Consider the following 16,026-nt stretch of genomic DNA (forward strand, 5'->3'; position numbering starts at 1 on the left):
ACCTATCCTTCCCCTAGTGTAGTTCCTACATGCCTCTTTCGAATCTGTAAGTATGTTTAGAGATTTGTTTCCCTGGGAGCTTATTTTGGAACATTTCTGCAGCCGCAGAGCCCCGTTCATTAACCGCTGCAGAGAAAGCGATTCGGGGACGTATTTTCGCCTTCGGAACGCGTTCGAGTCGTGGTTCAGCGTCTTGTGTGCGCTTGTTTTGGAGCGAAAACGCGACTCTGCGCCCATTTATGCAGCCACAGAGCCCCAGTTCATCAACCGCTGCAGAGAAAGCGATTCGGGGACGCATTTTCACCTTCGGTACGCGTACGAATCGCGTTCCAAAGCGCAATAACGCGAGACAAACTACCCGTAGTCAAGTATTCAGGCCAAGCATACACCACGCGACAGAAAAAAACATATGTCGCGTAGAGAAAGCTATTGCGGACGTACTTACGCCCGCGAAACAGGTACGAACCGTGGTCCCTCGTGTTGTGTGGTGTATCCAGCACGCGAATTACGCTCCTTTCGAGCAAAAAGCGCGATTCTGCGCGCATTTCTTCTTTGCCCGCAAGGACTCCCTAGGCCGCCCCAACGTGAAGCTCCAGAGGTCAGCTGTGCTGTACCTCACCTTTTGCATGGCGAAGGAGATATTCATGACGGTCGCCAGAGAGATGCAAAACAGCGAGATATCTAAGCAGGCCTGCACCGACTGGACAAACTACGTCCGCGAGGTCTGCTGTGCTGAGCTGTCAGAGCAGCCCCCATGGTTGGACCTGGCGAAGTGGTGCAGGTGGATGAGTGCCTTATGAGGGGCAAGCGCAAAGCCAACCGCGGCCGGCTTTTGGCAGGCGACAACGTGCCACCGCACCGCCAGAATAACTACGGCGGCGTAGTGGACCGTGGGCCATGGGTCTTTGGAATGATTTGGGAGGCCACCAAGGAGTTGCGGCTCTTCAAGGTCGACCGGCGCGACGCGGCGACTCTCGGAGCCATCATCGCCGCAAACGTTCAGCAGGGGACCACCATTGTCAGCGACGAGTAGGCGGCGTACCACTGTGTTCCGGGGCTGCTCGACTGCAACGGAGTCAACATGAACTTGACTCACCAGACAGTCAACCATTCGCAGTTTTTCGTTGACCCCGTTACCGGCACGCACATACAGAGCATCGAGAGCTCATCGCAGAAAGCCAAGGCCCGGCTCATCAGAAGCGGTCGAAAGCTTGCACTGCAGCTGACGGAGACCTACCTGGGCTAGCTTTGGTGGCAGTCCATTAACGGGAGGCAGCGCTGCCGTGACCCTTTCCCTCTACTGATGGAGGCCATCGCCAAGCACTACTCGATGTGAATGGACCCCTGTCATCTCTCTCTGCACTGCACGAGGCCCTCCGGGTCTCAAAGCTGTTTTGCCAGCTTTTTTTCTTTTCACGGTCCCTCTTGGGGCCACCAAACGAGCCTTGGCAGAGCTAGCCCGATGCGTGCCACTATCTCTCTCCCGAGTTCCCCTCTCTAAACCGAGTCTGCTATGTGCAGGAACCGGTGCTTGAACTGCTCTTGTTTTTAATATAGATAGAGTTCACCATCACCACTGTGCACTCAGGTAATTTCTTTTGCATTGCCACACGCAAGTACCCGTGTATAATGCTGAAGGAAACTTGTAGGGCCAGGAAACGCGCCCGATTAAGACTGTTACGCGTTATTGCGTGACAGAAAGCAGCGAAAGCGCGCCGTGGTAGAAACACGTGGACTAGACGCCCTCAAGTCGGACTTATCGTCCGACGCAGGACGATTATGTGGTTCTTTGATGTCTTAACATGGTTAATTCACGAATGAAATATTTTCAGTCAAAAATTGGGAACCAGAAATACGTCGTTACTGCATATACGTTAACAATCGCTTTGTTTGCACGAAACAATCGCAAGGCCGCGTGAAAGGCACGCGCATGATTAAAACTTTTACTCATGTTATTGCGCGATAAATCCGCCCAAGGAGGAAAAAGGCGCGGGAAGTGACCCGCGTCACTGCCGCGGACACGCCGCCGAAAGCGAAAGGAGTATGTGAAAAGAAACTGGCTGTGGTTTAGCTTTGATTAAACCTCGAGTGACGCGAGAGCCAGATGTGGCCGAGTGGAACTCGCTCTGTCGAATTGCAAAGTCAGTCTTTCGCCGCTGGTTTCCGCAGGGCGTGCCTTCTTCATCTTCGTTCCTGAACGTGGATTCACTCTCTCCGTTCCGCCCCCCCTGCCCCCCCCCCCCCCTCACTCGGTACGGCGCATGCGGACAGCTGTTGCAGCTGGGTTTCGCTGGCGCGCCCGCGCCGCCGGCACCAGCAGCCGCCCACGTGACCAGCCGCAGAGCTCAAGGGGTGCCACGCTGAGCGGCCGAAGGCTCGAAGAGCTGGCGCAGTGTAAAAGGAAAGAGGAGTGGGTGGGGGAGAGGAGGAGGAGGGGCCGGAGCAGCGAGGAGGGTTATGTAACGCCAACGAGGACTCGCGTGCCGTCGGCTCGCGCGCGCCTCGGAACTGCAGTAAACAAGGCAGCTGAGGCGTGCTGTTTGAGAGCTGTAGAGAAGTTGGCGTTACGACCACTGAGAGTGAATAAAAATAAAAATTAACGTGGAGAGGTTTTTTACGGCACCCCGGGTGTTTTTGCCCAACAAAAATCCGTCCGTCGCCGTCCTGTTTTAAGTGATGCAAAATCCTAAATGGGAGCACAGTTGCATGACTGTGTTCGAAAAGTGTGGAAATGACGGGGCGCTTACATCGCACCACAGTGCAAGTTTATCGCCAAACAGAGCGGCTGCCAATGATTAGTTGACCACAACAGCGCGTTTTCCGGAAAGGCGATGCTGCAGTGATCACCCTTGAGATTACTGAGACACGAACGTTACTTGATTCATTTCACTTCTTTTTTTTTATTCGAAAAACATCATTATGCTAAGTAAAGCAGATTTCGGATAGGCAGCACAGCGACCTTCACCTCAACCAACGACAGCAGTGTGTGACGTATGTGGCACAGTTATGGCGTCGAACCTTTACTCATGACCTTCAGTTGACCTTTGACATTAGGGTGCCCTTTGGGTTGACCTTAAGAGCACCCGATGGGGTGATGTGAAGGCACGTGATGGGTAACCATGCGCGCAGAAGCTTTCCGCTGAATTCCAGGGTTATTCAAGTTAAGGAGGGCGCAATTCCGTCATTTAGGTGCAGTACTGAAAAAAAAATCACTTTCGAATAAATGCACGCCATAAAGAGAACTTGCGAAGAAGCCGCCTTGTGTCCACGATCAAAGGGACGGTGAGCAAAGACCTCAAGTGAATATCAGGGCCGACTAGTAGCAGCCAAAAACGATGTAAATGCGTGGGAAGGCTTACTTACCACCAGTACGTCGGTGAGTACTTTATATGTGTCAGTATTTGGCAACTTGCTTCGTGTATACTTGTTGGTATTGGAAGCTTCTCACTCATTCACGCACGAACCGGCAATTGACGAACACAGCCCTTCTAAACCATCTACCAGAAATTGAGAGGAGGGGGGAGGTATTCACTATACTCTTTTTAGGCTTGAGAATAGTTACCGAATATAAAGAAACTGGTCGCCGATGTACTTTAAAATGCGACGGTTATGCAGACGCATATCAGTATATTTCGATTTTCTAGCTCTCTCCGGCATAGCGAGAATGCTCATTTCAATCCTCTGTATGTTGCCTTCGAAAACACTTGACAAGCTGCGACTGCAGTACACGAACAGAGGCACGCAAAAAACGGCACCATGTGACGTCACGAACCGACGAGTCAAGCGACGAAGATCATGACGTCGCATAATTAATGGTAATGAATATAGTTAGACAAAACTAAGATTAATTACTATAATTAGTGATGACATCATATGACTGTGACGTCATACCAGGTCAAGTGACAGCGATGTAATGTGCCATCAGATCTAGTCACGTGACGACGCTGTAATATGACATCACACCTACTCACGTGACAACGATGCAATTTCTCGTCGTACCAGGCCCCCATCTACCCCCTTCCACCCCCATTTCAAGATCCATATGGATCCCACATTACTACACATGCGCGCACGACGCATTGCAAAGAGTGCCCACAACCCGGTCCGCATTAATGACATTAGGATTGTCCAGCAGGTGAACGCGCGAGTTCTCATGTATGACTTACTGCAAAGATCATGCAACGACACACGCCTTTGACTCGCGAGATGATGGCGATGATGATGATGATGATGATGCTAACAGTGTATCGTTATGAGCGCGGGGAAGTGTGAGATACCGCTACCAAATTAAAAGTTGCCAGATAATTGATTAAATATTGTACATTACCCAGCAACCGAAGACAATTATTGTACGGGAAAATAGGAATACCTGCAGCTAATAGTTAGGGATGATGATGTTGATGTTCCTGGGAGGTCAAGACCCTCCCTCGTTACAGCTACTTCCCTCCAGGTGGCGGTGGTAACGGTTTGGAAATCTTAGGAATTCTCCGATTACTCGGTGATCCCGCGGCATTTTGAAAGAAAGGTCTAGATCACGTCTTCGAACACTGTGTCAACTATTAAAATCACACGGGTCAAAACAACTGGCCTAGAGGGGACAGCGTGAATCGCTCTCTCTGTCAAGTGCACCATGGCTCAAATTTCCCCGCAGCAGAATATCTTTTCCCGAGCACCCCCCCATACGCCTCAACAGAATTTTGTGTACCATTTCGTCAACCAGTCTGAGAAAGTTGCTTTAAGTCAATCACTTGTCTCCCTTCAAGACTGAACTAATCAATGGTACGCAAGCATCCTCGACGTTTTTTACCGGCGAGCACCGCCCGTGCATTCTGCTAAGCCGTTTATATTCGACGATGCGTCTCTGCAAAATAGTTGCACGAAAAATCACGCGTAGTGCCTGGTCATCTGCAAGGCAGGCTGCCAACTTAACCGATCCCATACGAGAAAAAAAATAGAATGATTAGAAACATACAAACAAAAATCGCACACTGAAAACAGAAGCCAACAACAGTGTGCCCCATTAAACGTCATATTATAAGGTGTGAAACAGCGACTCAGCAGCACAGCGCGAGCATATAATGAGTTCTATTATACATCTTCATTAAAAAAAAAGGAAAACGAATCGGCTACCACATCTCTATACATTCATTATAGTCATGCATTTTTTCGCCTCTAAAACACCGCTATGCTGGCGCGTTCGGCTCGTGTTGCGGTGTTTCGGCATAATAAGCGAATTGCCGAGAACGAACAAGGAACCGGAGACCAAAAGAGAGGTTATTCGGAAGGATAAAAAAGTGAAATTATATTTGCATATGCTTGCATTACGGAACCAGAATATAAAGAATTAATGTGAGATTCGAAAGGGGAAGACACCGATCAAAAGCTTCGACGGTGTTATACAAGTTTTTCTGGCATCGTGCTTTTTTAATAAAATCAGCAGGTGTCCTTGTTAGGAACAGCCTGAATCATCTTCTCTCGCCTGTGCTGACTACTCCAGTTTCTGTTAAGTGAGCTTGTAATGTACAGCAATATTCCTTTTATTCGGCTGCATGGCAAGAGCCAAGACGTCAGCGCCAGCGACGAGCATGAACATGAAGCAGTCTTGCTTTGGGCCATCCGCTCTGGGACGAATTTATTGCGTGCTTGTTGGACTTAACTTATTTGTTTGCGGGATCGAACAAAGCTACCGCGGCTCAACGTGAGTTACGTGCTTTGCGCGCTCCCGGCAGTTTGAGCCGACGTGCAGGCAGCTGCGGGTGCTACGCCATCAGGGCAAGGGGGAGGGAGAGTTGTGTGCTGTGACAGAAGCACTCCTTCCAGGAAGACCGGCGCTGTTATTGAGGGGAAGTCTCGGTCATAAGTCTCTCCCTTTTAAGACTCCGCCACGGTCGGTGAGGGGGGATGAGGGAAGGTGGGGCATGTGAGCAGGGTGCGTAGAAAGTCTCCTGGTTTTCCGCAAAGTCTGTATGACGAGGGGAATTGGTCTGGGTATCGGGCAGTGTTGCCAAATCGTGGGAAATTTCCCATTTCGTGGGAAAATAAAGCTACCGAGGGAAAAGGGGAATTTTGTTTATATACCCATTGAAAATGCGGAATATTGGTGTCGCTAAACACAGGTGTCCTAATTGTGCTTTCTCGGGAAAATGTGCAGAGAAGAAGGGAAATGCTGCTATCATGGCGGCCTGACTAGTGTTGCGAGAAGAAATTTGGCTTGATGTTTCCCTTTAATTTGTTGTCTAGCCTTGGATACAGAGCCCTGGCCCATTCACGTTCATTCAGGCTTCGAGTGCTGCGTCCTTGCATTTATACCAGCTATAGTGACAGTGGCCCTTCTTATTATTGCTTCCAACCACTCCCAGCTCTTTAGTCACGCAATCATGTTGTTGTAAAGGAATTCGCGAAAATTTCTACAGTCTATGCAGGAGAGGCTAGAAAGCAAATGGAAGCCTCAACGCAAAAACTAATAAAAACGAATTGGTGATTGACGATGATGTGATCAAGAACAATCCAGGCCTGATGTTCATTATTAACTGGCTTTGTATTTATTTTATTTCACTCATTCTTATATTTATTACTTTGCTTGTATTCAGTCTAAAAATACTATATATTGGAAAAATATATTTATGGGTAAAAATGGGAAATTTTTAGCCGACAACTGGGAAAAATCAACTGGCCAATGCAGTAACACTGGTATCGGGCATGTTGTAGTATGGGGTATGGAGCAGTCCGAGTTTCCGAGCGCAATTTCGAGTTTCCGGGAGTTTCCGAGCTCGAGCGCAATTTGATACAGCGATGGACACGAGGGAGCACTGGTAGTTTGCAGTGTCTCGCATTATGGCGCGCAGAATCGCGTTTTTGATCGAATTGCGCGCAATACGCGAGTTTCATACAGCGCTGCACACGAGGGAGCACAAATAGTTTGCAGCTTCTTGAGTTATGGCGGGCAGAATCGCTTTTTTGCTCGAAATAACCGCATAGACCACGATTCGACCTTGTTGGCCGCGCGCAGATACGTCCCCAGTCGCTGTCTGTGCAGCGGCGCCGCTTTCTCGGGCGAGGTCAGCATTATGGCGGCCCCGCGCACGCGAACGAACTCGACTGACACCTAATGGCGAGGCGGCCGGTCGCGCGGAAGGTCGCGAGGGGAAAAAAAATAAAGCAATGGAGCGAACAGCGGAACAGCTGTGAGAGAAAATTAGGAGGGAGTGAAAGAAGAAAGGAAGATAGAGGTGCCGTAGTGTAGGGCTCCGGAATAATTTCGACCACATGGGGATCTTTAACGTGCACTGACATAGCAACGCACACGGCCCCTCCACTATAGTATTCATCATGATCTCTGCATCACTCCGGAACGTGTAACTCAACGTTTACCTTTCTGTTTTTTTTTTTTTCACGCATGTACAGAAGTACGATCGACCTCAGTTTTCGGCATACCGCCGAAGCAGACATCGTTTGGCGCATTCATATCCGAGCTCATTAGGCAGTGTAAGCTTTATCATCGTATCCACAAGTACAGCACCTTATCGCGGACACTTCTAGGCGGCGTGCGCTTTACCAAAATTAACCGCACGCCACGCGCCCCCGTTTCATTCCATCCCGCTATCGTCCGCACGCGTCTACAGCAGCGCCGAGCCGCGCGCAGCCTAGTAGGCGTTGCATAACCCTCCTCGCCCCACCGGCCGCTCCCCCTCTCCATTCGTCCCAGCAGCGGCGCCAAACAGGCGGGACTCGGGTGCGCGGGGGTGCTGAGGGGGAAAAAGCGCGGGAAAGCACCGTCACGCGAGGTAATCGCGTTTCTGCTCGGAATAGGTGCAAATCGCGTGCTTTATACAGCGCAGGACACGACGGACCACGAATAGTTCCTGATCCGCGCGCGGAAATACCTGTACAATCGGTTTGTTTGCACGGCGCTGCAGCCAGGCCAAAACGGCCTTAAAAACTCGAACTAAACGTCCTCCGGCGCGTCATTTGTGATCATAGAGTCCACGTATTTCTACCACGGCGCGCTTTCTATCGCGCAGCAAGTTTTTCAGTCCCGGTCGACTCGACGTTTTTCCTTTAGTCGGAAGTTAGCGCTCGTGCTGTGTGTATCTCTCTTCGTCCAGTTTTCGGGCTCCTTTTCTCATGCATCAATACCGACTCTCCCAACTCCCCACCCTTCTCAGTAAGTTTTGATCGCGCGGCGTTGCGAGCGGCGATGGGGAAAAAAATGAGCTCACTGCACACAGACAATGATGGTGGGGAACTTTTTATTGCAAAACAAACAAAAAAACTGGCAAAGCAGCTTCGAGACCCGGAGGGTATCGTGCAGTACAGAGATGTGAGAGGCCCGCTTCATATGGCCTCCATCAGTCGAAAGAAAGGGTCATGGCAGCGCTGCCTAGCTCCCAATGATGGAAAGCCACCAAAGCCGCCCAAGGTAGGACTCCCGTCAGCTGTGGTGTAGGCTTCCGTCCGCTTCTGATGAGCCGGGCCTTCTGCCATGAGCTCCCGGTGTTCTGTGTGTCAGTGCCGGTAACAGGGTCAACGAAAAACTGCGAATGGTTGACTGTCTGCTGAGTCAAGTTCATGTTGACTCCATTGCAGTCGAGCAGCCCCGTAACACACTGGTACGCCGCCCACTCGTCGCTGACGATGGTGGTCTCCGGCCGAAACTCGGTTTGCTCCATACCCCATACTACAACATGCCCGATACCAGTGTTGCTGCATTGGCCAGTTGGTTTTTATCAGTTGTCGGCTGAACATTTTCCATTTTTCCCCACAAATATATTTTTCCAATATAGAGTAATTTTAGACTGAATACAACCAAGGTAATAAATATAAGAATCAGTGAAATAAAATAAATACAAAGCCTGTTAATAATGAACATCAGGGCTGGATTGTTCTTGATCACATCATCGTCAATCACCAATTCGTTTTCATTAGTTTTTGCGTTGAGGCTTGCATTTGCTTTCTAGCCTCTCCTGTATAGACCGTAGAAATTTTCGCGAATTCTTTTACAAAAACATGATTGCGTGACTAAAGAGCCGGGAGTGGTTGGAAGCAATAATTAGAAGGGCCACTGTCACTATAGCTGGGAGAAATGCAAGGACGCAGCACTCGAAGCCTGAATGAACCTGAATAGGCCAGGGCTCTGTATCCAAGGCTAGGCAACAAATTAAAGGGAAACATCAAGCCAAATTTCTTCTCGCGACACTAGTCAGGCCGCCATGATAGCAGCATTTTCCCTTCTTCTCTGCACATTTTCCCGAGAAAGCACAATTAGGACATCGGTGTTTAGCGACCCCTAAATTCCGCGTTTTCAATAGGTAATTAAACAAAATTTCCTTTTTCCCTCAGTGGCTTGATTTTCCCACGAAATATGAAATTTCCCACGATTCGGCAACACTGCCCGATACCCAGACCATTTCCCCTCGTCATACAGACTTTTCGGAAAACCAGGAGACTTTCTACACACCCTGCTCACGTGCCCCGCCTTCCGTCATCCCCCCTCACCGACCGTGGCGGAGTCTTACAAGGGAGTGACTTATGACCGAGACTTCTCCTCAATACCAGCGCCGGTCTTCCTGGAAGGAGTGCTGCTGTCACAGCACACCACTCTCCCTCCCCCTTGCCCTGATGGCGTAGCACCCGTAGCTGCCTGCACGTCGGCTCAAACTGCCGGGTGCGCGCAAAGCACGTAACTCACGTTGAGCCGCGGTAGCTTTGTTTGATCGCGTAAACAAATAAGTTCAGTCCAACAAGCACGCAATAAATTCGTCCCAGTGCGCATGGCCCCAAGCAAGACTGCTTCATGTTCATGCTCGTTGCCGGCGCTGACGTCTTGGCTCTTGCCTTGCAGCCGAATAAAAGGAATCTTGCTGTACATTACAAGCTCACTTAACAGAAACTGGAGTAGTCAGCACAGGCGAGAGAAGATGATTCAGGCTGTTCCTAACAAGGACACCTGCTGATTTTATTAAAAAAGCACGAAGCCAGAAAAACTCGTATAACACCGTCGAAGCTTTTGATCGCTGACTTCCCCTTACATTAATTCTGCATATTCTAGTTCCGTAATGCAAGCATATGCAAATACGATTTCACTTTTTTTATCCTTCCGAATAACCTCTCTTTTGGTCTCCGGTTCCTTGTTTCTTCTCGGCAATTCGCTTATTATGCCGAAACACCGCAACACGAGGCGAACGCGCCAGCATAGCGGTGTTTTAGCGGCGAAAAAATGCATGACTATAATGAATGTATAGAGATGTGGTAGCCGATTCGTTTTCCTTTTTTTAATGAAGATGTATAATAGAACTGATTATATGCTCGCGCTGTGCTGCTTAGTCGCTGTTTCAAACCTTCTAATATGACGTTGAATGGGGCACACTGTTGTTCGCTTCTGTTTTTAGTGTGCCATTTTTGTTTGTATGTTTCTAATCATTCTCTTTTTTTTTTCTCGTATGGGATCGGTTAAGTTGGCAGCCTGCCTTGCTGATGACCAGGCACTACGCGTCATTTTTCGTGCAACTATTTTGCAGAGACACATCGTCGAATATAAACGGCTGAGCAGAATGCACGGGCGGTGCTCGCCGGTAAAAAACGTCGAGGATGCTGGCGTACCATTGATTAGTTCAGTCTTGAAGGGAGACAAGTGATTGACTTAAAGCAACTTTCTCAGACTGGTTGACGAAATGGTACACAAAACTCTGTTGAGGCGTATGGGGGGGTGCTCGGGAAAAGATATTCTGCTGCGGGGAAATTTGAGCCATGGTGCTCTTGACAAAGAGAGCGGTTCACGCTGTCCCCTCTAAGCCAGTTTTTTTTTACCCGTGTGATTTTAATAGTTGACTCAGTGTTCGAAGACGTGATCTAGCCCTTTCTTTCAAAATACCGCGGGATCACCGAGTCATCGGAGAATTCCTAGGATTTTAAAACCGTTACCACCACCACCTGGATGGAAGTAGCTGAAACGAGGGAGGGTCTTGACCTCCCAGGAACATCAACATCATCATCCGTAACTATTAGCTGCAGGTATTCCTATTTTCCCGCACAATAATTGTCTTCGGTTGCTGGGTAATGTACAATATTTAATCAATTATCTGGCAACATTTAATTTGGTAGCGGTATATCACACTTCTCCGCGCTCATAACGATACTCTGTTAGCATCATCATCATCATCATCGCCATCATCTCGAGAGTCAAAGGCGTGTGTCGTTGCAAGATCTTTGCAGTAAGTCATACATGAGAGCTGGCGCGTTTACCTGCTGGACAAACCTAATGTCATTAACGCGGACCGGGTTGTGGGCACTCTTTATAATGCGTCATGCGCGCATGTGTAGTAATGTGGGATCCATATGGATCTTGAAATAGGGTGGAAGGGGGTAGATGGGGGCCTGGTACGACGAGAAATTGCATCGATGTCACGTGAGTAGGTGTGATGTCATATTACAGCGTTGTCACGTGACTAGGTCTGATGGCACATTACATCGCTGTCACTTGACCTGGTATGACGTCACGCTCATATGATGTCATCACTAATTATAGTAATTAATCTTAGTTTTGCTTAATTATATTCATTACTATTAACTATGCGACGTCATGATCGTCGCTTGACTCGTCGGTTCGTGACGTCACATGGTGCCGTTTTTTGCGTGCCTCTGTTCGTGTACTGCAGTCGCAGCTTGTCAAGTGTTTTCGAAGGCAACATACAGAGGATTGAAAAGAGCATTCTCGCTATGCCGGAGAGAGCTAGAAAATCGAAATATACTGATATGCGTCTGCATAACCGTCGCATTTTAAAGTACATCGGCGACCAGTTTCTTTATATTCGGTAACTATTCTCAAGCCTAAAAAGAGTATAGTGAATACCTCCCCCCTCCTCTCAATTTCTGGTAGATGGTTTAGAAGGGCTGTGTTCGTCAATTGCCGGTTCGTGCGTGAATGAGTGAGAAGCTTCCAATACCAACAAGTATACACGAAGCAGGTTGCCAAATACTGACACATATACAGTACTCACCGACGTACTGGTGGTAAGTAAGCCTTCCCACGCATTTACATCGTTTTTGGCTGCTACTAGTCGGCCCTGATATTCACTTGAGGTCTTTGCTCACCGTCCCTTTGATCGTGGACACAAGGCGGCTTCTTCGCAAGTTCTCTTTATGGCGTGCATTTATTCGAAAGTGATTTTTTTTTCAGTACTGCACCTAAATGACGGAATTGCGCCCTCCACGCGAAAATAACCAAACCACAAGCAGCAATTTTCAGGGGGAAAGTTGGCAGAGCCTTAACTTGAATAACCCTGGAATTCAGCGGAAAGCTTCTGCGCGCATGGTTACCCATCACGTGCCTTCACATCACCCCATCGGGTGCTCTTAAGGTCAACCCAAAGGGCACCCTAATGTCAAAGGTCAACTGAAGGTCATGAGTAAAGGTTCGACGCCATAACTGTGCCACATACGTCACACACTGCTGTCGTTGGTTGAGGTGAAGGTCGCTGTGCTGCCTATCCGAAAACTGCTTTACTTAGCATATTGATGTTTTTCGATTTAAAAAAAAGAAGTGAAATGAATCAAGTGACGTTCGTGTCTCAGTAATCTCAAGGGTGATCACTGCAGCATCGCCTTTCCGGAAAACGCGCTGTTTTGGTCAAATAATCACTGGCAGCCGCTCTGTTTGGCGATAAACTTGCACTGTGGTGCGATCTAAGCGCCCCGTCATTTCCACACTTTTCGAACACAGTCATGCAACTGTGATTTTGCATCACTTAAAACAGGACGGCGACGGACGGATTTTTGTTGGGCAAGAACACCCGGGGTGCCGTAAAAAACCTCTTCAAGTTAATTTTTAATTTTATTCACTCTCAGTGGTCGTAACGCCAACTTCTCTACAGCTCTCAAACAGCGTGCACGCCTCAGCTGCCTTGTTTACTGCAGTTCCGAGGCGCGCGCGAGCCGCCGGCACGCGAGTCCTCGTTGGCGTTACATAACCCTCCTCGCTGCTCCGGCCCCTCCTCCTCCTCTCCCCCACCCACTCCTCTTTCCTTTTACACTGCGCCAGCTCTTCGAGCCTTCGGCCGCTCAGCGTGGCACCCCTTGAGCTCTGCGGCTGGTCACGTGGGGGGCTGCTGGTACCGGCGGCGCGGGCGCGCCAGCGAAACCGAGCTGCAACAGCTGTCCGCATGCGCCGTAACGAGTGAGGGGGGGGGGGGGGGGGCAGGGGGGGCGGAACGGAGAGAGTGAATCCACGTTCAGGAACGAAGATGAAGAAGGCACGCCCTGCGGAAACCAGCGGCGAAAGACTGACTTTGCAATTCGACAGAGCGAGTTCCACTCGGCCAGATCTGGCTCTCGCGTCACTCCAGGTTTAAGCAAAGCTAAACCACAGCCAGTTTCTTTTCACCCACTCCTTTCGCTTTCGGCGGCGTGTCCGAGGCAGTGACGCGGGTCACTTCCCGCGCCTTTTTCCTCTTTGGGCGGATTTATCGCGCAATAACATGAGTAAAAGTTTTAATCATGCGCGTGCCTTTCACGCGGCCTTGCGGTTGTTTCGTGCAAACAAAGCGATTGTTAACGTATATAAAGTAACGACGTATTTCAGGTTCCCAATTTTTGACTGAAAATATTTCCTTCGTGAATTGACCATGTTAAGACATCAAAGAACCACATAATCGTCCTGCATCGGACGATAAGTCCGGTTTGAGGGCGTCTAGTCCACGTGTTTCTACCACGGCGCGCTTTCGCTGCTTTCTGTCGCGCAATAACGCGTAACAGTCTTAATCGGGCGCGATTCCTGGCCCTACAAGTTTCCTTCAGCATTATACACGGGTGCTTGCGTGTGGCAATGCAAAAGAAATTACCTGAGTGCACAGTGGCGATGGTGAACTCTATATTAAAAAACAAGAGCAGTTCAAGCACCGGTTCCTGCACATTGCAGACTCGGTTTCGAGAGGGGAACTCGGGAGAGAGACAGTGGCACGCATCGTGCTAGCTCTGCCAAGGCTCGTTTGGTGGCCCCCAGAGGGACCGTGAAAAGAAAATAAGCTGGAAAAGCAGCTTTGAGACCCGGAGGGCCTCGTGCAGTGCAGAGAGAGATGACAGGGGTCCACTTCACATCGAGTAGTGCTTGGCGATGGCCTCCATCAGCAGAAGGAAAGGGTCACGGCAGCGCTGCCTCCCGTTAATGGACTGCCACCAAAGCTAGCCCAGGTAGGTCTCCGTCAGCTGCAGTGCAAGCTTTCGACCGCTTCTGATGAGCCGGGCCTTGGCCTTCTGCGATGAGCTCTCGATGCTCTCTATGTGCGTGCCGGTAACGGGGTCAACGAAAAACTGCGAATGGTTGACTGTCTGGTGAGTCAAGTTCATGTTGACTCCGTTGCAGTCGAGCAGCCCCGGAACACACTGGTACGCCGCCTACTCGTCGCTGACAATGGTGGTCCCCTGCTGAACGTTTGCGGCGATGATGGCTCCGATAGTCGCCGCGTCGCGCCGGTCGACCTTGAAGAGCCGCAACTCCTTGGAGGCCTCCCAAATCATTCCAAAGACCCATGGCCCACGGTCCACTACGCCGCCGTAGTTATTCTGGCGGTGCGGTGGCACGTTGTCGCCTGCCAAAAGCCGGCCGCGGTTGGCTTTGCGCTTGCCCCTCATAAGGCACTCATCCACCTGCACCACTTCGCCAGGTCCACCCATGGGGGGCTGCTCTGACAGCTCAGCACAGCAGACCTCGCGGACGTAGTTTGTCCAGTCGGTGCAGGCCTGCTTAGATATCTCGCTGTTTTGCATCTCTCTGGCGACCGTCATGAATATCTCCTTCGCCATGCAAAAGGTGAGGTACAGCACAGCTGACCTCTGAAGCTTCACGTTGGGGCGGCCTAGGGAGTCCTTGCGGGCAAAGAAGAAATGCGCGCAGAATCGCGCTTTTTGCTCGAAAGGAGCGTAATTCGCGTGCTGGATACACCACACAACACGAGGGACCACGGTTCGTACCTGTTTCGCGGGCGTAAGTACGTCCGCAATAGCTTTCTCTACGCGACATATGTTTTTTTCTGTCGCGTGGTGTATGCTTGGCCCGAATACTTGACTACGTGTAGTTTGTCTCGCGTTATTGCGCGTTGGACCACGATTCGAACGCGTACCGAAGGCAAAAATGCGTCCCCGAATCGCTTTCTCTGCAGCGGTTGATGAACTGGGGCTCTGTGGCTGCAGAAATGCTCCAAAATAAGCACACACAAGACGCTGGACCACGCTTTCTATGCCCGAGCCGCTGCACGGCGGCAAAATGGCCGCCCCGCGCGCGCGAAGATACCCCTGTAAGCTCAATGGCGAGGCGGGAGGTTAAAAAAAAGGAATGGAGCGAAGAGCGGAACGGCTGTTAAAAAGGAGAACAAGTAGGCGAGCATGCGGATTAAAAAAAACAATAGAGGGAAAGGAAAAAAAAGAGGGCGAGGAGGGTACAGGAGAAGGAGAGGCGCCGTTGCGAGAGGGGTTTCGGCACGCCAACGAAGAAATGACTGGCAGAAAGGGCGACGCTCGCTCACATTGTAAAGATTTGAAGTCAGAAAGCAAGGGCGAAGTTATTATGTCGACGTGTTCGACCACCAGAACGTATTTGCAGTGTAGCAGTCGTTGTCCTGAAGTCGGCGTTAGTGAAAAAGACGGGCGTTGCCGTGATGTGAAACAGGAGGAAGACGAGGAATTGGCTAAGTATTGGGCGGCTGGTCCTGTTTTCTTTTTCTCCCTGTCCCTTTTCAACTTTTTTCTTGTGTGGATAACGCACGCGGTGAGTTTCTAAATCTCAGGTAATGTCTACGCAGTCTCCCTGCCAGTGGAGGTCCCTCTGGTCGGCTTCCCTACCGTCTCATGAGATGCCTCTGGAAGCTTTTCAACGCTCCCGAGTCCACTGCATTCCTGTGGCGCTGGTGCGAAAGGATAGTGGTTCTATCAAAATTAACAATCCAGGGCCTGTTCGAGCTGTTTTCCAGGCGGCCACTTCCATTTATGAAGCAATCACTGAGGTAAGGCAGTTTCAACGTGGCGGGATTCTGTGCC

The 16,026-nt window shown here is 50.0% G+C and overlaps 1 pseudogene; it reads right to left on the reverse strand.

Moving 5' to 3' along the window:
• Window positions 1-13,957: 13,957 nt before the first annotated feature.
• Window positions 13,958-14,667, reverse strand: LOC144119487 (uncharacterized; annotated as a pseudogene).
• Between the last annotated feature and the right edge of the window lie 1,359 nt (window positions 14,668-16,026).

The sequence above is a fragment of the Amblyomma americanum genome, chromosome 2 (assembly GCF_052857255.1).
Source record: "Amblyomma americanum isolate KBUSLIRL-KWMA chromosome 2, ASM5285725v1, whole genome shotgun sequence".
Lineage (NCBI taxonomy): Eukaryota > Metazoa > Arthropoda > Arachnida > Ixodida > Ixodidae > Amblyomma > Amblyomma americanum.